The sequence below is a fragment of the Lissotriton vulgaris genome, chromosome 1_1 (genome assembly GCF_964263255.1).
Source record: "Lissotriton vulgaris chromosome 1_1, aLisVul1.2, whole genome shotgun sequence".
In the NCBI taxonomy this organism is placed as follows: domain Eukaryota; kingdom Metazoa; phylum Chordata; class Amphibia; order Caudata; family Salamandridae; genus Lissotriton; species Lissotriton vulgaris.
In genome coordinates this window covers 1,337,807,012-1,337,829,809 of record NC_141685.1, presented here as the reverse complement: position 1 = coordinate 1,337,829,809, position 22,798 = coordinate 1,337,807,012, and the positions used below count along the sequence as shown (strand labels likewise).

At 45.7% G+C, this 22,798-nt stretch overlaps 1 protein-coding gene across 2 annotated transcripts in view; it reads right to left on the bottom strand.

Annotated features, from left to right (window-relative positions):
• The window catches only part of LOC147749128 (glycoprotein-N-acetylgalactosamine 3-beta-galactosyltransferase 1-B-like), a 465,041-nt gene that overhangs the window by 281,949 nt on the left and 160,294 nt on the right, over positions 1-22,798 (bottom strand). The gene's annotated exons all lie outside the window — the stretch shown is intronic.

Here is a 22,798-nt window from a genome sequence, read left to right as displayed (position 1 = left end):
TTTTGCCAGTTCAATATACCAACCCAGAGATTTGTGTTCGAGGAAATGTGTAAGGTTCTTCGTGATCAGATATCGGCCGACGCGCCTGACGAGGTGCTGACCGCTTTGTCTGATCTACAGCTTCAGTTTTCGACTGGACTGATAGTGGATACTAATGTTCGACGTGCTGTTGAACGGTTGCTATCTTTTCGTCCCGCTCCTATACCTCAAGCCTTGTTTGTCGAGGATGTCGAAAGACAGACAGATGAGTCTGGCCAATATCCCATGCGTGAAGTTCCGCCGGTTTGGATGCCAGGTAACCCCGCAGCTGCCCCTCCGATCCCGCCGTTTTTCCAGAGAGTATGGATACATCTCCCATGGAAGAGATCGGAAGTGTTACAGGTGAAGCAATCTTTGCCTGACCCTCGCAAAAACCCTGCAGGGTATTATAAAGAATTATCGCAGCTCGTAGATGCTACGATAATGAATCTAGCCGATATCGATATGTTGTTCGGCAATGTCGTACCGCAACCGGTATGGGCTAAGATTCGTCAGGAAAATCACGCAAACGAATTAGGTGGTGCTTGGGCTGCCATTGTGGCGGCAGATGCGCGACAAGTTGGTGGTGCTAAACCCGAGCAGTTGATCACTGCCCTTCCTCAAAGAATTATAACGCTAATGAAAACTCTTATGCCAGCTATGAGGGTAAATTGGGACAAATTGTCAGCTTGTAGGCAAAAGAAGGACGAGAGTGTTTCCGACTTCTTTACGAGGTTCGAGGAGGCATTCATCGACCATAGTGGGCAGGATATGAGCACTGAGGGTGGTCAAAGGTTGTTCGTGGATAAATTTGTTTCAAACTTATTGCCTGATTTGAGCAATAAATTGAAGAATTCGGAAAGTGCATGGGCCGTTTCTACTTCGGCTCAGATATTGGCTACGGCACAATACTATGAGAATAGGGAGAAAGAAGAGAACGACCGTGCTGATAAAAAGACGAAAGAGCTAAAAACTAAAGTGCTGCTTCAGCAAGCGTATCCTCCACGTTCGAATCAGAATAATTCACAACAGAATAGATCGCAGCCGCAATCGAACAGATCCCAAACTCGTAATGACTCCTCCTCCTAAAGATCTTCGTTGGGGTACAATCAATGTGCTTATTGTAGACAGGAGGGACACATTAAATTCAATTGCCCTGTTTTGAATGAACGTAACAATGGTAACTCATCTAGAGGAGGTCGTGGTGGTTCGCAGCAGGCATCACGTGGTAGAGGTCGTGGTGCTCAGAACGATCGCTCAGATAACTCATCCAATTCTAATAATTGTTTCGACCAACGTGGATCGTCGCAAGGACGATCTGCGCAGTACAATGTAGACGATTATTACGTCGATCAGGGAACTGATGACAGTAATTACTAGGACAGCCAAAGACAAGGAGAGGGAGTGGTATCAGTTCCGGTTGATCAGAGAGGGCCTTACGTCGCAGTTGCTACATCGGGCGTCGTTGAGCCTTTTCTGTTGGACACTGGTGCAGCGAAAAGTTCTATCATGCATTCGAAACTCCCTGGCGCACCTTTGTCTGGCTTAACAAATGTTTCCGTTGGATTCTCTGGCGCCCCTGTTAGCAATCCAGTTTCACGCCCTTTGCCCCTTAAAATTGGGCCACGTGAGCTAGAAGCTCCATTGATTCTAACCACGGGTTGTGGTGAAAATCTTTTGGGCCTGGATTTGCTTAAACGTTTGTACGCAACTTTGTATTGTTCTCCTGCGGGTGTAAAGCTTACGTTAGGAGAGAGGGTTGTCTCTCCCATGTACCTGTCCCTCGATAAGCTCCCACCGGAATTGAGTTCTCTTCCTGCGTCTTTGTGGGCAACGGGTCCAAATGATGTGGGCCTACTTGATATCTCCCCTTATGTTGTTCAGTTGAAATCGAATGTGCGATTGCCACGTATTCCCCAATATCGTATCTCCCTTGATGGTGAACGAGCACTGTTAGCGATCATCTATGATTTGATCGAGAAAGACGTTATTGAGGAGACTCGGGGAAACGTGTGCAACAGCCCTGTACTGCCCATTCTTAAACGTACTGATCCTTCGAAACCGCCTGTTTATCGTTTTGTTATCGATTTACGGGAGGTGAATAAAATTGTGGTTCCTCAATTTCCCGTTGTGCCTGACATCACGGCGCTACTGACTCTGATTCCAGCTTCTGCATCATGGTTTTCGGTGATTGACTTGAAAAATGCGTTTTTCAGCATCCCGATTGCCGAGGAGAGCAGGGACCTTTTCGGTTTCTCTCTCGGTGGACGTAGCTTCCGGTTCAAACGCGCTCCTCAGGGCTACTGTGAAAGTCCATCTATTTACAGCCAAGCCTTGAAGGGTCAACTGGATGCGTTTAGGTTGCCGGTCGGTGCGGCCTTGATCCAATACGTCGACGACTTATTGGTGGCTGCTGATACTCAGGACATTTGCAAAATTGCTACAGTGTCGTTGCTGCAACATCTCTGTGAGTTAAATCACAAGGTGTCACCTTCTAAACTCCAATATTGTTGTCAAGAAGTAACCTACCTAGGTCACTTATTGTCAAAGGAGGGAAGGAGGTTGACCCCAGAGAGAATTGCAGCAATTGCGCGAATGGCTGTGCCAACAACCCAAAGAGATGTGCGTGCCTTTCTAGGTATCACGTCGTACTGCAGGCAATGGATTCCTAATTTTTCATTGCTAGCGAAACCATTGGTGGCTCTTACGTGCAAGGATGTTTCAACTCCTTTACCATGGACGGAAGAATGTCAGAAAAGTTTTTCTGAACTGCGTGATTCATTGTGTTCGGCTCCTGTGTTGGGTACTCCTGACTATAGCAAGCCGTTTACGTTATATGTTCACGAGAGAGAAGGTTGTGCTTTGAGTGTCTTAACGCAACCTTTTGGTGGTAAGCAACGTCCATGTGCATATTTTTCCTCGACCTTGGACCCGGTAGCTAGAGCATTGCCGAGTTGTTTGAGAGCAACTGCGGCAGCCGCGGTCTCCATCCGACAATCAGCAGGATTGGTCATGGATAATATGCTTACGGTGATGGTTCCGCATGCAGTCGATACTCTTTTGAATCGAACGAAAACTCAGCACTTAACAAGTGCGAGGTTGTCTGGGTACGAGTTAACGCTCTTGGCAAGCCACATTCAGATAAAACGTTGTAATGTTCTGAACCCGGCAACTTTGTTACCAATTAGCACAGAGTCAGTTGAAGTAGCAGAACATGATTGCTACTTGAGGACTGAAGAGGAAACAAAAGGTCGAGTGGACCTTAAAAACACCCCATTGGAAGATCCGGATGGTACTTTGTATGTGGATGGGTCATGTTTTAAATTGCCGAATGGCGATGTGACTACTGCTTATGCTGTTGTAACGTTGAATACTGTTGTTGAGACTGCGAGGTTGAATCAGAATTCTGCCCAAGCTGCAGAATTGATTGCTCTTACTAGAGCATGTGTGTTAGCGAAAGGGAAACGTGTGAATGTGTTTACCGACAGCCAATACGCGTTTGGCGTCGCTCACAGTTTTGGACGATTGTGGAGAGAGAGAGGTTTCTTGACGTCGCATGGTACGAAGATTCAGCATGGCCAGCTTGTGAACGATCTTTTGGATGCATTGACGTTGCCTACGCAAGTTGCGATTGTTAAATGTAGTGCGCATCGTAAGGTGACGGATGATGTTGGTCGTGGTAATGCGTTTGCGGATGAGATTGCTAAGGAGACTGCCGGAACCTTAGCACTCGAATGTATGTGACGAGTTCGGTTAGGTGGCCTACAGAATCGAGCATGTGTGAAGACACTATCGAAAGTGTGAAAGAAATTCAGAATGAGGCCACCGAGACTGAAAAGACGAAGTGGAAAGAAAGTACGGGAAAGTTGGATGCGAATGGTTGTTGGATTGATTTGACCGATCAGAAAAGATGGATGTTGCCTGATGCGTATGTGCTGGCCGTTGTGACAATGGCGCATGGGTTAGCACATATTAGCGCGAAAGGTATTTGCAAATTGTTGTCCCCTGTATGGAAGAATGATGGTATTACGAAATGTGCTGAACGTCTGGTGAAGAATTGTATGGTGTGCATGATGTACAATCCTGGCAAAGGAACCCCAACTCCTCCTGGCAGTTTTGCTCCCCCTTCATGTCCCTTTGAGGTGATTCAATTGGACTTCATCCATATGGAGAGATGCAATAACCTGAAATACGTTTTAGTTGTGGTTTGCGCATTCTCCCGATGGATCGAGGCCTATCCTCTCAAAGACAATACTGCTTTGTCTACTGCGAAAATCCTACTGAAGGAATATTTTCCTCGGTATGGAATGCCTAGAGTCGTGTGGTCAGATAACGGAAGTGAGTTTGTTGGAAGTGTGATGAAGAGTGTGTGTAAGGGCCTTGGAATTAATCAGAAATTCCACAGCGCCAATCATCCCCAGTCAGCTGGATTGGTTGAAGGGTACAACGGCACCCTTAAACTAAAGTTAGCGAAGATTCAGGCTACGACTGGTCTTTCGTGGCCTGACGCTTTACCTTTAGCATTACTGTCAACTAGGGCGACTGTACACTCCCGAGTAGGGCTTAGTCCCTATGAAATAGTGTTCGGCCGTCCTGCGAATGTGTGGGGGGTTCCTAGGCCAGGAATGTTCTCTGATCTTGAGTACCCAATGTTGATCGATTATCTACATGACTTGACTGCTAAACTGAGGTTAATTCACCAACAGGTTTACGACGCATTGCCGACGCAGACGGAGGGTCCAGGCCACCAGCTCCAGCCCGGAGACTGGGTGGTGACGAGAAATTTTTCACGCAAGAATAACCTGGACCCGAGGTTTACCGGACCCTATCAAGTGCTCCTGGCCACGAGGACTGCCGTTCGTCTCGAGGGACGTAAGAATTGGGTGCATGCCACCCACACCAAAAGAGTCCCTATTCCTTTGCCGGCAGACCCGTGGGTAAGGAGAGGCGTTGCATCATCTGAAACAGAAACATTGCCGGCGTTTGTACCCTTTAGCGACGCACAGCCTGTTGGAGAATCCTCAGCGCAGCAGAAAGACACTGTTGAACAATTAGCATCGAAAAACTCAAGACCAGAACACTCAACTGATCAGCAGGACGCTGTCTCTTCAACGGATCCCTTGTTTGACGAGCAGACACGTCCGGGGAAAACCCGATACTTTTTGCGATCTCGCACTAAGGACAAATAAAAGATCCTGCTTTTCTGTATTGCCAATTGCATTATCTCGTTTTCCGTGATCAGTTTTGAACTTTCGTATTACTGTAATTATTTTTGTATATATATTGAGCTTCATTCCTTGTACTTTTTGCTTCCACAGCTGAGAGACTTTGTTTTTGCATACATATATATTGTGCATTGAAGGCCGTAGGGCCGCGCGCGTACTTCCTTCTGGATAGTAGGTCTTGACGCTAGGTTAAAGGCCGTCGGTTCCTGGGAACTCCTAGGGATTGACTATTGCTACACAGAACGAAGTGCGTCAAGAAACGTTGCGGACGGTCGTAGGGAATGGCATTCTCGAAGCTGAATGATTTGGAAGGAGCTCAGGTTCACAGATTCAAGCTGCAGCAACTCAGTCGTACCAAATGTTTTATATTCCAACTGTTTGTATTGTTTTTGACTGCTTCAGCATTATTGGCGGGTGGGGTGTATTACACGATGTCTTACTTCTTGCCTTCTGCTACACCTACTCCTACTCCTGACCCTAAACTTACCTCTACTGTTTCTCCCCATTCCTTTCACATGTTACCTGAACACGAGCAGGCTAGACGTGTAGAATTCCGCAACAATTCCTTTATTCAGCTCCTTCATCAGCATCAGTTAGTGGTTAACACTACTAATTGTTGGGTGTGTGGGTTGATGCCACATACTACGGATAAGGGAATTCCATATCTGGTGTTACCGTATAGTTCCCAAGGGTCTGCTCGAGCATTCCAAACAATGTTTCGAAGCGCACTGGGTTTCCACCCCATTCGAGAACCACGTTCCCCCTACTCTGGTCCTACCTCGTATCAAAAACCTTTGTCGATAGCAATAGAGGATTTAGATAGTGATATCTATGATCCCTCGCTTATTCCCGAAGAAGAGATACAAGCCTATAGGGTCCTAAGTAGAGGTGAATATAGTGCGTTCACTAGCGAAAAGCAGCTTAAAAGCTCGCCTCCGATATGGGTCGTACCCCACACTGGTAATTTTTGTCTCATGGGTCGTGGTCGAAGATCGCAAGCCCGACTTGGAGCAAGTGCTTGCACTGAAAATTACATTCTGCCGATGTTCTCGTCCCCTGTGTTTCTGGCTGCCAAGGGTACATACTTTATCTGTTATGATCGTGCATACACATGGTTGCCCGCTGACTTCATGGGCTCATGTTTCATTGCAAATTTGTTGCCTCCGACGTTCACTGTAGATGCCGATTATCATAAGACTAGAGTTGTGCGAGGCGTAATTAGCGAAGAGGATACTGCCGGTCAAGAGGCAGGAGACTTTTTCAAGGGTTTCCTCCCGTTTTGGGGACCTATGGTTAATAGTAGGAACCTGAGACAGTTGACTCGAGTGGTAGAATCGACAGCTAATATTACTGCCAGTGCCCTTGGTAATATCACCACTGAACTTCAGGCGGAGAGACTTATGACGTTGCAAAACCGTATGGTTTTAGATGTCATCTTAGCAGATCGGGGTGGGGTATGTAAGGTGATCCATTCGAGCTGCTGCATTTTTATTCCAGATAATGCTCCAACTGTCTATCAAGCCATTTCGAGGTTGCATAAGATCTCCGAATCCATACACGTGGATGTAGGGGATTGGACGCTACTTGGGTGGTTTTGGGGCCTGATGTCGACTTGGGGTTGGAAGATTCTGATGATCATCGGAGTCGTTGTAGTGTTCCTGTTCACGTGTTGCCTTTGTGTGCAGTGTGGTCCTGCCTTATGTGGCCTCTGTGCTACAACGTGTATAAGACAACCACCTGTTACCAAGGGGACTCGGTTGGACAGAGCTATGCTACAGCAACATCTCGATGGTTTGATGAATATCGAATATGATTCCGACTAGTGCTTGCCTACATGAGGGCAAAAGGAGCGTCTGAGGTTCCGTGACAATTGTAAGTGGTGTTTTTAACTCGCACGAATATAGTCGAGTCTGGTATCTATGAACCGCAAATGACGAGTTTAGTAAGTGTGCGCAGTTTCGCTGTGCTAACTTAAACCGTTCGTTTGTTATGTGGGTTTTTCATCTGTACCCACGGGTTCCATCTTAGATACGGCATCCATTTTGTCTCTTGCCCTCAAGTAGTCAGCGAACGGACGCTGTCCGCTTCGCGACCCTGGGACTCCCAAGATATTTGCGGAAGACACATGTTCTTTGTAAGTGTCTTTATGACGAGGGGGTTGCTACTGTAAGGCAGATGGCGCCGCTCGAGGCTCATCTTGCCGCACGGACTTATTGTCTCAGCCGTGCATCTCATTAGGCACGTCCCTTTGATGCCTGTATCTCGTGTTTCCCGATACCTCCCCTTTTACACCCTTTCCGATCTCCCCACTGTCTCCGTCTTCCTCTGCACCTGTCCTTGTTCCTATTTCGATCTGTTTTACTGCTGATTGGAATTCGCTAATGGTGGGAAGATGGGTTTTTACAGTTGGGAACCGCCAAATGTTTCCGCACTTATGTTCCGGACCTCATGTGTATCAAAGTGACCAAAGCGACCCCTCTGGGGGATAATTGTGGGAACCGGGTTGTAAACTTTTGTGTGCCATGTTGTCTTATGGGTAAAAACTGTATAAAAGGAGCGATCCACAGAACCAATTTGAAGCAGTCTCCCCAAGTTGCACGTGGTGTACTTGTCGTGACTTCTGTGTTCCCTGCAGTAAATAAACCTTGAATCTTTGACGCCGAAGGAAGTGTCCCGTGTCTCTGTGATTCGTACGCCGGAGCAGGTTACCCACGAAGGTTTCAGGTGTTGTGCCCTGGCACCGCTGGGTCTTAAAGAACCCAGTCCTTCATCCCTCCCTTTTTTGTTTTTTTTTGGGTGATTGTTTTGTTTCTTTCTGGGTTTTCTTTGGTATTCTCAGGATGTTACTATGACGCACGTCCCCCTTTATGGTCACCTGATGGTGGCGCCATATTGGAGGAGGTGCGAAAAGCTTGGCAAGGTAGTAGGTTTCTGTGGAGCAGACTGGCTGCTCACTGGTAAGGAATGGGACGGGAAGATGAGGACTCAAAGTAATTAATATTACCGGTGAGTAACCTGGCATTATGGAAACTTTGCTGTGTGCCCCTTCAAAAGACAAAGAAAGGATCTCACAAAGTGAAAATGGCGCGTTCCCGCCTAAACAGAAGTAATAGCGTTTTTTAATAACACACCGATATGTAAGCACGGTGAATAGCTGCAGCACGCACACAGAGGAAGGATAACCAGTAGCAGCAGGGGGAGACTAGCAAGTGTGTTTTCTGAGCGGATTAAATATGAAAGTTCTTGGCAGGAAATAGCACCTTTGAGTTTACACTCGCTTAGGCAAACTGCAAGCATTCCCTCCCATTACCTTTTGTGTTTGATGAGACCTCAAAACTGAACCGAGGTTGACGTCTTTGAAGCTCAGCTGAAGCAGACGTGATAGAACTCTGCTACTCTTTTTCTCCTGTAATTTGGCAAAAATCTGAAAATGGCGGCAGTAAAACACATCACAGGGCTCCTGGAAGCAGATTATGAGTAAAGCTTTGGGTTTAAAAACGGCTTCTACATGAAGCAAATGGAAGAGGCATGTTTGTACTTTCAGTAAAGGTGTCAGCGTCACAGCACGAAAGGGGGGGGGGGGTGCAGGAATGCAGGTCTCAAGAGGAACGAGGGCTGGTTGTGACCAGTAGGGAGAAGTGCGAGCCTGACTAAACACTGATATTCATTGACAAGAAAGGGCCTCTTGTTAAAGAAAGCATTTTAGGGAGGCAATATTTATTTATGAAAATCGCTGAAACTGGAGACTTGAGAGCGGGACAATTTTGGAGGCAAATTATATCAAATGTTATTAGGTTTGAGGATTTTGACTAATTACATGGTCGCAAAACAAAAATATATCAACATTTTTATTTTCCAAATAATTAACATTGATATCATTTCAAATTTATAAATATAAATTCACCATTAGAAGATAGGTATATGGTCTTTAAAACCCAGAATTTGAGAACAAGCAGAACCGTGTAAAAAAACATATTTGCAACAGAGCATCACTTAAAGTCCGAATACCACTGTGAATCTAATAAATAACTTTTCCTAACATCAGATGAACAGGGGCAGAAAAAACAGCTTGAATGATTACTGTGTAGTCCACAGGTGCATAGAGAAAACACTCTTCTCCTTGAGGTTCTCAACCCAACGTCCCAATTTCATTTTAACAGGGAGGCTCCTGTTTACAAGCTGGGGAACAAACATTGGCGAAGCCAATAGGTCTAGTCTTTGTAACCTATTGGCGTTGCCAATGGAGTTTAGCCATGCTGCACAGCATTAATGATGCTGTGCACTATGGCTAAAGTGTTAAAAAAAAAAAGGAGGCCCTTCTGAAATAGAAGGCAGTTTTTTTTCTGCCGGCTTGCATGCACAAAATGACCTGGGTGCTTCTTTCCTGATTTTAGTTACTGATACGAGTTAGATTGGCAACCAAAAAGAAGAAAAATGCCAGACAGGGAGCGCAAAAGCAAAACAGGGGTTGCAAGTGGGGAAGCAAAACAGGGTACCTGGGCAGCAGGGGGTCCAACATGGGAGGCAGAGTAAAAGAGCATTACATTACTAAGTAAACTCCCATCAATAAACAGAATAAAACTTCCTGGATGACATCTCCTACCACACCAGGAAGAAAACCTCCCAAAATTTTGACAAAACAGCGAAAAAAAACAACCAGTCAAAAAAATGACTGAGGGGTAGCCTTTCTCTGGATCAGCGCTGGCTGGCATGGAAAGAAAAGAACTGACATTAGCGCACCTAGGTGGTGCCTATGTGCTACGGACTTCACTTCCAGTGCATACGACGCAGACGCAGCAGCGTAGCAAGGGTTGCCAGCGACCGGGGCAAGGCAAGTACTTGCCTGCGCAATTTGCACCCCCAATTTTGCACCCCTAAGAACTTTATGCCAGGGGCAACCTCCCCAGTGGCCCTGCCCATGCTATGCGACTGAACGGATGACTCCACGAGGAGCTGATCAACGCCACCTACCAATGCTTAAGGGTACTGCTCACACAAAATCTTTCGGATCCAGTCTGACGCCTGGGGAAATTCTAAGTTAGGGCATCTGCGCCTAGAGTCCCTTTCAGATAAAATGTTCTCATCTAGAAACTGAACGCCAAAAAAGAATATAATTAAATAAATCTATATCCATTAAAAAATGAAACTGGTAAAATATTGAACTTATTATACTCAGGAAACAGCTGCCGAGAAGCAGGAGACCTGATTTAGCATCTGTAAGAAACAGAATTATTAATTGAGGTGGATGGTAGTCAACCATAAGTAATAAGTCCAGTAACCTGTTGAGTCTAGTCAAACGTTTCAATAAATTATGACTGAGTTCCCACCCTGGTAGCTATGGCAAAGAGCAGACATATTTAACCTAGAGAAAAAGTGTAAAATATTTAGAAGTAACAAAACAGTTAAAAAGTCAAAGAAACAAAACAATAATACTCCCACTCCAATTTATAAAAGTGGAGAAAAATGTAACAAGTAAAATGACATTAAAAAATAACAAAAATCCAATACATGCTGCAATAGATGTGAATTTTTAAAGGTTTAATTAAAAAAGGGCCAAGGAAAAGTAAAGCTTTAACGGTAGTGTATTGTCGTGGTTGACTGGGACCTGGGCACAATTTCAGGCTGACCAAGTCGAAACCCGTTAGCAGGCGCAAGGCTGCAGGCTGTAGCTGAGAAGAGTTCCACAAGGCTCTATAGCAGTTGGACACGGCCCAGCTTAAGCCACTGGTTTGGTTGGGTAAAGCTCAGAGCAAGAAAATTCCTATTTCACACCCAGAGAAGTCCTCGTTGGCCGAATACCTTTCGCACCTTTGCCTGGTCATGATTTCTACATTAAAACTTAGGGCATGATTCGATCTGGGTGGAAGGGTTACTCCATCACAACGATGATGGATATCCTATCTGACAAAATATAAATCCAATAAGACGTAATGGGATTCTTATTTCGGCGGAAGGGGATATCTGTCACCATTGTGATGGGGTAACCTGTCTGCCACGATCTAAATCAGGCACCTAGTCTCTTTTTCGGGGCTCAGAATCCTCCAATGAGACAAGGCTGCAGGTTGTATTAGACTATGAGTTCCACAAGAACAGAAACTTTCTTGCTGAGGTCCCGCTGAATTTACTGCACAGAATTTGCTGCTGCAGAAAAGTTCCAAGCAGAAGAAACCTGTTCCTCTAGCCAAGCGAAGATGCAACATGCGCAGATTGGCCTAATTGGTTGCTTCTGGTTCTACAGCGGCCCCCAACTTTTCAAAGATGTTAGGAAGAGTCCAGTTAAACACAGCTAAGGATCCCAGTACTTCAGGAGCAGCCTTTTGGGGCAAAGACTCACCATAGCAGAGGCCATCAGCAGGTTCCAGTCTAGGTCCTGTTACTTCTGGTCAGCCGGGAACGTCAGGGAAAAGGCCTTGTGCAGCTTGTGTCCCTGTAAACACACAGAAGGTTAGCCATCTGACACTAGGAGTCCACTTCTTTGTACTGTGTGTAAGTAGGAGTAGGTCCAGCCCTTCCAGTCTCCTTACAGATCTCAAACAGCAGGCATAGTCCTTCATCTTTACTTCCACAGGTCGTGAAAGTGCTCTGAGGGTGGTACCTTGGAGTGGCACATTTATGCTTGGTCCCATCTAGCGGTTGAGGGTTAAATCTGGCTACTTCCTAAATAATTAAGTAAAAGTTCCCTGGGGCAATCCTACCCACTTTTGAAGCAGTTCCTGTTTGTCCTTCTGCCAACAATCCCAGACCACCTTATTCCCAAAATCCAAGATGGGGATACCCTTCCAACCTTGTGCAGGGCCTGAGTGACCACCCAGACGTTTGGCCAAATAATGAGCAGACTCCTCATCCAACTGGTCACTCAAAAACAATCCTTGGGGTATCTCTCCTCCCACTTTGTTTGATGCCAGTCAGACTAGGGGTATAAAGGCCAGTATCTCCAGGTTCAACTTTCAGTTATTTGTAACAGGGAAGTCCTCTTTGAAGTTAATTAAATCCGTAGGTCCACCTTAACTGGTTTTCCTGTCAGGGGAGGAAAATCACCTCCCTCATCCAGGCCATTGTCTCTGCTCTAAAAGCAGTTTTCACATAGGTTTAAGGTCAAAAATGTGCTGGACTGCTACTGAAGAGCTAATGTAAATTAGCCTCCTGTAGCTTCAGGCAGGGAAAAGGTAACTTCCCAAAAGAAAAATTTCCTACATATTTATTAAAATTCAACTTCACCATGGAATTAGGCTTTTAATAAATATTAAAATGTCTAGCTCGTCGCAAAGTTGAGAAAGCAGAATTATATTTTAAACTGTGCGCTAGTTTCTTCATAGGACAGCATGACATTAAATTGTTCCATGTTTAAATGCTATGCACTCTACCTTGTGAGCTATAATGCATACATTGGTGTGAATTACTAGCATTTAAAAGGAAGTTTTTGTCCCTGTCACTGCCTGCAGCAGTCAGGCTACAGTGGTTGGCCTAAAGCCACGATTTTCTTGCTGCACTAGTAGATGGCACAGTCCACAGGTCACATTTAATTTCCCATGCTATGGCTGTAGTTTCTAAAATGTATACTATGGCATTGTAGGAGAGTTAAATATGCCCAATCAGGGATTAGCTAATTTGTAATGTTTTAGGGGTAACAGCACATACACTAGGCAACAGTGCCCCAGTTTCCAGAGTCTAAAAAACAGCAAAACAATTTAGCAACAAAATGGGGATTACCACACAAAAGGGGTATTTTCACATACAGGTCTTCTGTGGCTAACAAGGGCAATGAGGAACAGTCATTCTTGGCAGTTGTCTTTATTTTAAGTTGAAAGGATGTGGAAAAGCCCTCTTATTTAGCAGATTCAGATCCATTCTTACATCCTACTACCAACCCCACTCTCTGCAGGGGGGGATGGACCACCTCAAATGTTTGGCCTAACTTCAAGTTTGCCTGTTGAAATGTTTAGCCAAGAACAGCTCAGCCACTAACCTGGTCCAAAGGAACACTTCTAATGAGCATTCCCCACCTGGGATAAAGCTAAACATAGTCTATACACAGCAGATGAACAATACCACCATGGCTAACAAGGTGCTGCGGTTAATTCTGCTTCCTATGGCTGGTTTCTGTCCTTCAGTTAGGGCAAGATCTGCCAAAACAGTAAGCAATCACAGAGTTGTAGGGAAGTAGGATCTGCTTCTTTTTGCTTGATGTTGCCTATCTGCTTTCTCCTTTAAATTGTTATGCATGTACTTTGGGACACTCCGGATTGGATACCGGGGTACCCTTATAAGTCCCTAGTATATGGTACACATGTACCAAGGGCATATGTAAAAACAACAGTTGATGGACAGAATGCAGAACAATGTCATACATTCAACCCAGTACAGAGATGTGGGCCTAAATCCATCGTTTTTTTGCTCACCATGCCATTCCAGTTTGAACCCGGCCATATGCAAATCAGTCTTGACCCTGTGCCCCATGGGAACAGTCCAGCCCGAACTGCCAAGCCATGTCCTCCCTAGACTGGAAACAAGCATCCAAGGACAGGTTTCGGGCTTTCAGCCCTCATCAGCCTGGATAGCTTGATCCCAGTGGCATGGAGAGCACGGGACTTACGTCTGAGCATACCCGTCCCACTCGGGTGACAAATGCAGTTGATGGACAGAATGCAGAACAATGTCATACATTCAACCCAGTACAGAGATCTGGGCCTAAATCCATCGTTTTTTTGCTCACCATGCCATTCCAGTTTGAACCCAGCCATATGCAAATCAGTCTCTGACATTGTTCTGCATTCTGTCCATCAACTGTTGTTTTTGCATTTGTCACCCCGAGTGGGACGGGTATGGTCAGACATGAGTCCCGTGCTCTCCATGCCACTGGAATGAAGCTATCCAGGCTGATGAGGGCTGAAAGCCCGAAACCAGTCCTTGGATGCTTGTTTCCAGTCCAGGAAGGACCTGGCTTGGCAGTTCGGGCTAAACTGTTCCCAGGGGGCACAGGGTCAAGGCTGATTTGCATATGGCCATGTCTGAACTGGGGTGGTGTGAGTGCAAAAAAACGATGGATTTAGGCCCATATCTCTGTACTGGGGTGAATGTATGACATTGTTCTGCATTCTGTTCATCAACTGTTGTTTTGGATTTGTCACCCCGAGTGGGATGGATATGCTCAGTCGTGAGTCCCATGCTCTCCACACCACTGGAGTCTAGCTATCCTGGCTGAAGACGGCTGTTAGCCAGAAACCGGTCCTAGGATGCTTGATTCCGGTCCAGGAAAGACATGGCTTTGCAGTTCGGGCTGGACTGTTCCCATGAGGCAAAGGGTCAAGGCTGATTTGCATATGGCCATGTATGAACTGGGGTGGTGTGGAGTGCAATAAAACAATGGATTTAGGCCCAGATCTCTGTACTGGGGTGAATGTATGACATTGTTCTGCATTCTGTCCATCAACTGTTGTTTTGCATTTGTCACCCCGAGTGGGATGGGTATGCTCAGACGTGAGTCCCATGCTCTCCACACCACTGGAGTCAAGCTATCCTGGCTGAAGACGGCTGATAGCCAGAAACCGGTCCTAGGATGCTTGATTCCGGTCCAGGAAAGACATGGCTTGGCAGTTCGGGCTGGACTGTTCCCATGAGGCACAGGGTCAAGGCTGATTTGCATATGGCCATGTCTGAACTGGGGTGGTGTGGAGTGCAAAAAAACGATGGATTTAGGCCAGGATCTCTGTACTGGGGTGAATGTATAACATTGTTCTGCATTCTGTCCATCAACTGTTGTTTTGCATTTGTCACCCCGAGTGGGATGGGTATGCTCAGACATGAGTCCCATGCTCTCCACACCACTGGAGTCAAGCTATCCTGGCTGAAGATGGCTGATAGCCAGAAACCGGTCCTAGGATGCTTGATTTCGGTCCAGGAAAGACATGGCTTGGCAGTTCGAGCTTGACTGTTCCCATGAGGCACAGAGTCAAGGCTGATTTGCATATGGCCATGTCTGAACTGGGGTGGTGTGGAGTGCAAAAAACGATGGATTTAGGCCCAGATCTCTGTACTGGGATGAATGTATGACATTGTTCTGCATTCTGTCCATCAACTGTTGTTTTGAATTTGTCACCCCGAGTGGGATGGGTATGCTCAGACGTGAGTCCCATGCCCTCTACACCACTGGAGTAAAGCTATCCTGGCTGAAGATGGCTGATAGCCAGAAACCGGTCCTTGGATGCTTGATTCCGGTCCAGGAAAGACATGGCTTGGCAGTTTGGGCTTGACTGTTCCCATGAGGCACAAGGTCAAGGCTGATTTGCATATGGCCATGTCTGAACTGGGGTGGTGTGGAGTGCAAAAACGATGGATTTAGGCCCAGATCTCTTTACTGGGGTGAATGTATGACATTGTTCTGCATTCTGTCCATCAACTGTTGTTTTGCCAAGGGCATATGTACCCCAGAGGCCTCCCATGGGCTGAAGCATGTATTATGCCACCCATTAGAGGCCATGAAAAATTGAACTACAGGTCTGCTACTGCAACCTGTGTAAGCTGGTGCTTGCACCACTTCCTTTTGATATAGGTTCGCTATATGTATTGGTCACTACACTTAACACTTATAATTCACCCGTATAGCAGCAGGCCTTATCAATCCTGAAGGCAGGGTGCTGGCTTTTAAGTGAGAGGGTGCCCCTGCATGAGCAGGGCCTCTCTGCAGTCTTCGGAGACCATTATTCCGGGTTGTCTGACTCAGCTGGACATATAGGTAGAGGTGCATTATAACCTTGCAGTAAATGCTATCTCGAAAACGGCTGCATAGAAACATATCATATTTGGTATCAAACTCCTTGGAATCATACCTCCATACCAGTAACCAGTGTGGGAGGTATGATTCTACCCATCTGAAGCAAGCTTTGTAGGGTCACTGGTCTATCTGGTGCCAGCCTTCTCGAGCCAAACAGCACAAAATGGATGCTGCCAACCATAGACAAATTTCTGCCTTCCTGCTGCTGAGCCAAGCTCAAGCAGAGAAAGACAGCACAATAGGCATCCTGTCACAGGGAAGTGTGACCACCTCCCAAACAGGATTTAGTGTATTGGGGCTGGGTGGGTGCAATCAGAGTGCCTGAAAGTCTGCACCTTGCGCACATTTGGTATCCCTGTGCATAGTCCAGCTCAAACCAGTTCTGGGAGCCATTAGCTCCTGCTCTGGTGCAAAACTGGATGAACGACATGGAAGTAAACTCCACTCTGTCCTGCCCCTCCCCTAGGAGGGTCCCCTGAATCTGTCCGACCCTCTCCTGTGGGTATAAAAGGGCTTACCTGACTGTAGCTCTTTAGATTTTATGTGGACAAGATCCTACAAGAAGAAACCACTGACCTTTGACCATCTGGACACTCTGGACTTTGCTGGACTTCGAATAGGCCCAACTTCGTCCCCCTCTCTGTCCAAAGCTTTGTCAGTGCCCTTGCTCCATACAGGCCCTGTGCAGGACCTGTGGTGCACTAAGGACAACTGAAAAATCTCCCTTGGGGTGAAGGAGTCACTCCCCTGCATTCGCAGGCACCTCAACGCAACTGACCGGTCTGCTGCTCCTGAGTTCCTGCGGACTCTGAAGATTCCAACAACACAGGAGGTGGGTTACAAAGGTCCTTGAGGTCGATCTGCCATCTCAGCAAGTATGAGGCCAGTATCCTCGTGGAGACTGCATAACCCGAAACCCTGTGCACTGAGTCTATTTGGAGTTGCATATGCATGTTGGCAATTCCCGAGCTTGTGCATTGGACTCCGTGTAGTCCTGACCCTGAGCAATATTTGCACCAAATAACTCCGGCCTCCTCACACTGAGTGCTCCATGGGCTGGTACTTTGCAATCTTGCCCGAGGTCCCCTCGCGACTCCTGGTCATTCAGTCTGTGGGTCCTCATGAGGGTCATCTTGATTTATGTTGGGCTTTGCTGATTGCTCCAGATGTGCCCTGACTCCCCATTGCTTGGTGAGTCCCCTGGACCTTGCTGGTCCACACCGTAACCGGCTTGACCTTCCTGTGTGGGTTGCTTTTGCCAAGGCTTGTTGCTACTCCAGCCGGACACCGACCCCTCAGCACTTGACATCCTTTGTGGGACAACTCGCATCTGGCTCCTGGTTGTTGTCAACGTCTCCTGGTCCTCGTGGCTGCAGAGTCAAGCATTCCTTCTTCGCACCTGAAGCATCCGACATCGGTGTGCATTCGTCTACCGAGCCCCTGGTCACTCTGAAGTGAACCAGACTATATCCCTTCTGCTTTCAGGTTCCTTCCTACCAGAGTCCAGGCTTGGATTCCACCAGACCCTTTTCACCTTCACGGCAGCAGCACTTCTTTGAAGCCTTCTATAGAGAACAACAGCGGTTTCCGACGCTACTTCAGCCCTATGCACCCGGCTCCTCTGGGATAGGTAACTCTGGTACTACGGTATCAACGGGTGGGGTGGCTCTCCAACCTCTTATGTTCTGAAGGGTTTCCTCGAAGTCCTTATAGAATGGTCCTTAAACTATAAAATTGCAACTGTGACTTCCCCATAGAATTGTATGGAGCCCGTGGTTGTTATACCACTATTTTAGTATATGGTTTGGTCTCCCCTGGAGCCCCCTGTGTATCGTGCTACTTACAACTGTTCTATTGATCTTGTATTGTGTGCATGGTGTTCTATCCTCAGGTAGAGGATACTAGAGAGTGTTATATATATAAATAAATACATATTTTGATATAACTACTGTGTGGTTCTCCTTTCATTTAATTAATTCAGGAGGTAATATTCTGGTTAAACAAGCTGCTTCACATTCCTTCAAGATTAAGCCTGAAGGCTGCTCTCCACAGCTGCCACTAGGATAGCTTTCTAAAGGTTATTTTTGACCTCATACATCATAAGGGTCGTTTGGACTGGTGCACGGTGCCCACTTTAATTAGTGGACAGCAAATACCAGGCCAACTTCTCATAAGTCCACTGACAGCTGTCAATATCAGGAACCAGGCCCCTAGCCAGCCACTCCTCTGGTGCCTCCGGTAGGCCTCATTTCCAGAATTTGGGCTACCTGGAAATCACCCTCTTGCTCCCAAGGTCTCTTTGGCATTTTAGGTCTCTCGGACTGGGGGGGCTACAACCTCAGGTTGCAGAAACCCTCCTTTCACTCCCACTTCTGCCACCTCAGCGTCTGTATCCTGAGCATGTGCCTGGCAGTTCAGGAATTTTAGGATGGACACATATTCCCCCTCCAGGGTGACACAGTCAGTGTCTTGTAGGAGTTTGTCTGTCCCATGTCCCAGACTCCTGCCGCTGTCACAGTGCTGGCAGCACCTAAGGTGAGAAGTGGCCCTCCCAGTACTTGTCTTATGGTCCTTTCCTGTCAAATCAAGCAATCCCTGACCTTCTGGTCTTCCTACTGTGAATGGCATCCATCTCTTACCCCATGCTCTTGTCCAGGGCCTCAGTATCCTGTGCTCAGGGACAGCACTGCCAGAAACGTATGTTTTCAGGCCACCCTGGGTGGCAGACTCTCCTTGCTTTTCCTCACCTGTGGGAGCTCACTGCCAAGGATGCTGTCTATGGAAAAGTTGGGGACAACAATTCCCCTTCTCTGGGCAATTACACTCTCAGTCTAGGGATATCATGGCCCCAGGGAGAACAGATTCTACCTCCTGGACATTCCTTACCCTACAAACCACTCTTTACCAATACTGTTCTAGAGAACCCATCTTTTCCAACACCATGCTCTAGCTGGCATAGGTAATCCCACAGAGCAGTGACTGTGACCCCATTCACTGTGGCCCTCTGGAGTGATTCCTACCAACCCCAGGGACCATCAGCTAACTGTCTGAGTCTACCTTCCAGGTTCCATCACAGAGCTAGACACAATATACTTTGCCAAGCAAGGGCTGTGTGGTTCCCCTGTACACCTCTCAGCATTGCTTCCACCATCTTCATCAAATACCAAGAGTTCCAATCTGGCGTTCTGTTCTTCCAAGGCCATCTTCTTTTCCTCCAGGACTATGATCCCTGCTTGGCATGCAGCTCCTTTGATGACTGATTGCCACTGTACTCCATCTGGCCAATGGCCTACTCAGATAGGCTTACGCTGTCAGATCCTGCATCATTCCCAACTTTTAAAGGTCCACTGAAAAGCCCATTCAGGGGCAGGCTATCCCCTGCCCTCTGCTCTTCTCCGGTATCCCTGAGCTCTACATCCTCCATTGAGATGGTCTGTAGCTGGCAGACATTTGCCAGGTCCTAACGATTTTCTGGAAATCCTCCTTCTTGGGTTCCCTACTCAACTTCAGCCCTCTCTGTTAACACATTTGTCAGCTCTGCCACGCCAAAGCTCTCCATGGTAGACTGATCCACTTCCATTTCCCCCCCAAAAACTAAGGGGCATATTAGCAAGTAGAGGCGAAAATGATTGCTAACCCAGGTTTGCGGCAATTTTTTTTTTATCGCCGTCTATTGATGGATTTCATTGCCGAAATAGCACGTTATTAGCAACGCTTATCTCTAAGGCGATAAAAATCCAGTGATAGCGGCGAAAACCAGAAATAGCGTGAGAATACCAGTGCTAAATTTGCGGGCATTGATAATAGGGGGAAGTTGTGTTTGCGACTGTTTCCCTTTACTTTTAGTGAGGAATGCCTACTTTGCATGTCATTAGCGATAAATATCGCTGACATGCAAAGATGTAAAAAAAACGGGCGCTATTGTAAACTGTCGCTAACAGCTGTTAGCGACAGCTTGCTAATAGGGCGATAAAAATATTGGCGCTTTAGCGGCAAAAAGTGCCGCTAAAGCGGCGATACAGCCCTTGATAATATGCCCCTAAGGATGCAAAAACTCGACTCCAAAATAATTTTAAAAATCAAAGATGAGCCAAAAACGACTTTATACCAATTAAACATCCCAAAACATTTTATATGCTTTTAATTTGATTTCGTTTTTTTTTATTTCAACTTTTAAAACTGTGTGGTACTGCTAAACAAAAGTTCTGGATCCCACCAATAAACACCAATTAAAAAAAAAACATTATTAATTAGGGTGGATGGTGGTCCACCACAAGAAATACATTCACTAACCTGTGCGGTCCAGTCAAAGGTTTCAATAATTTAAACCTGAGTGAACTCAACCCCTGGTAGATATTGCACAGAACAGGTAGGCTTAACTTAGAGAAAATGTGGAAAGCATTTAGAAGTACCAGTTAAAAAGTCGAAGACACAATATAATAAAGATCCCACTTGAATTTATAAAAACAGAGAAAATGTAATAAGCAAAATTACACAAAATGACAAGAATCCAATAAGGGGAATCAGAGATGTGAATTCTTAACGACTTTAGTGAAAAAATGCCAAGAAAAAGTAAAATGTTGAAACAAATATTGGCAGCAAGGGTACTTGTTACTGCAACACCTGAAGTATTCACAGTATTTGAAACAGCATTGATCACCTCACATGACCAGATACCAGTAGTACATACACTAGAAAAAGTAGACAAAAAATAAGAGGCAACAACAATTAACGTTTAACAACAAAGAGTTATGCAGACAATGGAGAAAACAAGATGAGTCAATTCTTGCTTGTGTTCTTTCTTTTTTATTCCATTCATCTTCAGAAAAAACAGACAAGAATTTCTTTTGTCTCTCTTTTTTACTTGGTTTGAGTTATTTGTCCTGGGTTTTCCCGTACTCTCTAGTCTTTACCTCTCCTTTTTGCACATTGTTATTTGTAAATGGTGTGTTGTTCAGTGAATTATGATACGTTAAATGTCTTTATGCCTCTTTCTCATTCTTGGTATGACTTACGTAACATATGAATGGTGGTACGTTTTTTCTATGTTTTTTCTATGCTGCATTTAAGTCTCCAGGCCACTTAAGACATTGCTTGGTTCTCAAAGAATGAAATTTTGAATGCATGTAATTGTATGGTGCTGGATTTTCAATGTCAAAATGTCACATAATACCTTCTCTACATATTATGTATGTACCGGAAAGTACACTCAAAACCAATTCCTGGGGAACTCTCCTCAAACTGGTTTTGGCTCCATCCTGATGAGGGAGACAAAGGGTGGTCATCTCCATGTGTCACCTAACCCTTACTTGTGGCAGGGAAGATTCATTTCAAGTTTATTAAGCTCCTGGTCCCACCCCAGATGGTCTTCTTGCCAGGCGAAGAAGACACCTCAACACACATAGGCCATTGTCCCGGCTCCTGGAGCAGTTTTCATGCCTCATTAGGGTCAAGCACTTTGGACTGCTGCTCGAGAGATATTGTAAATTAGCCACCAGGAGCGTCAGGCAGGGAAAAGTTGGTTTCTAGAAATTACTCTTCCTAAATATTTACTAAAAATACCTCTCTGTATGTGGCTATACAAATAGCATGCAATGCTTTCCTTTGTGGCCCCAAATAACGGGAGCAATTAATATTAGAGAGTTTTATTTAGCGCATACATGACCAGACAATATCAGAACGCTGTAAATAGCACACAGGTTGCTGCAACACAAAATGTGAATAAAACATAAAGGTGCTGCGTACCTACAGGTACAGGTAACAGTTACAATACAAAGTTTTATGTAATCTGTTTTTATGTTACATGGGGCTGGGTGAATCTTACTGGGAAACTGCTGGGTATGTCTATATGTTGCTAAATATTAACAGAATTGTTTGCTCGAAAATAAAATACCACTTCACCACTGGATTGAATTTTTAATTAATATTAAACATTTTAGCTGGCACCAAACTCAAGAAAGCAGATAAATATTTCAATCTGTTCTCTAGTTTTCTCATAGAGAGCCAGGGACTTCAAGAGAGAAAATAGATTTTGGGGGCTTGTCACTTCATGACATGGGGACATTAAATGTGTACATGTCCCATTTTTAAATGCTATGCCCCCTTCCTGGTAGGTTACAAGGCCTCCATAGAGGTGACTTATTAATATTTAAAAGGAAGTTGTTTCCCCTGCCAAAAGGTATATTTTCACAGGTCAGGCTGCCGATTTAAATTGCAGAAGTCAGGCTACAGTAGTAGACCTGAAGATATATTTCCCTTGTCACACTAGTGAATGGCACAATAAGGGCTGTAATCCAAGGGTGACTTATAACTTTCCATGCCATGGGTGAAGTTGCTACACCATATACAATGACCTGTAAGGAGAGTTACATTTGGTAATTAGCAATTAGGCAATTTCTACAAGTTTTTTAGGCCAGAGCACACACAGTGAGCACTGTAGAACAGTGCCCCTGTGTACAGAGTCTAAAAGTTAGCAATACAATTCACCAAAAAAAGGGGGAGTGACCTGGCAAATAAAGGGTATTTTCTCATGGCGTCATCTTAGAAAAACCCTGCCCAGTGGGATATCGGAACTCAACCCACACAGCACCCAAAAGTCTTCTAGTCAGGTTGCTATAAATTTGCCTCGACAGGCACAGATCCAAACTGGTCTTGTCTGGTCCTGGAGAAATTGGTCCCAGGATGCTTGTTTCCGGTCCAGAGAAGACCTGGCTTGGCAGTTCGAGCTGGACTGTTCCCATGAGGAACAGGGCCAATACTGATTTGCATATGGCTGGGTCTGAAC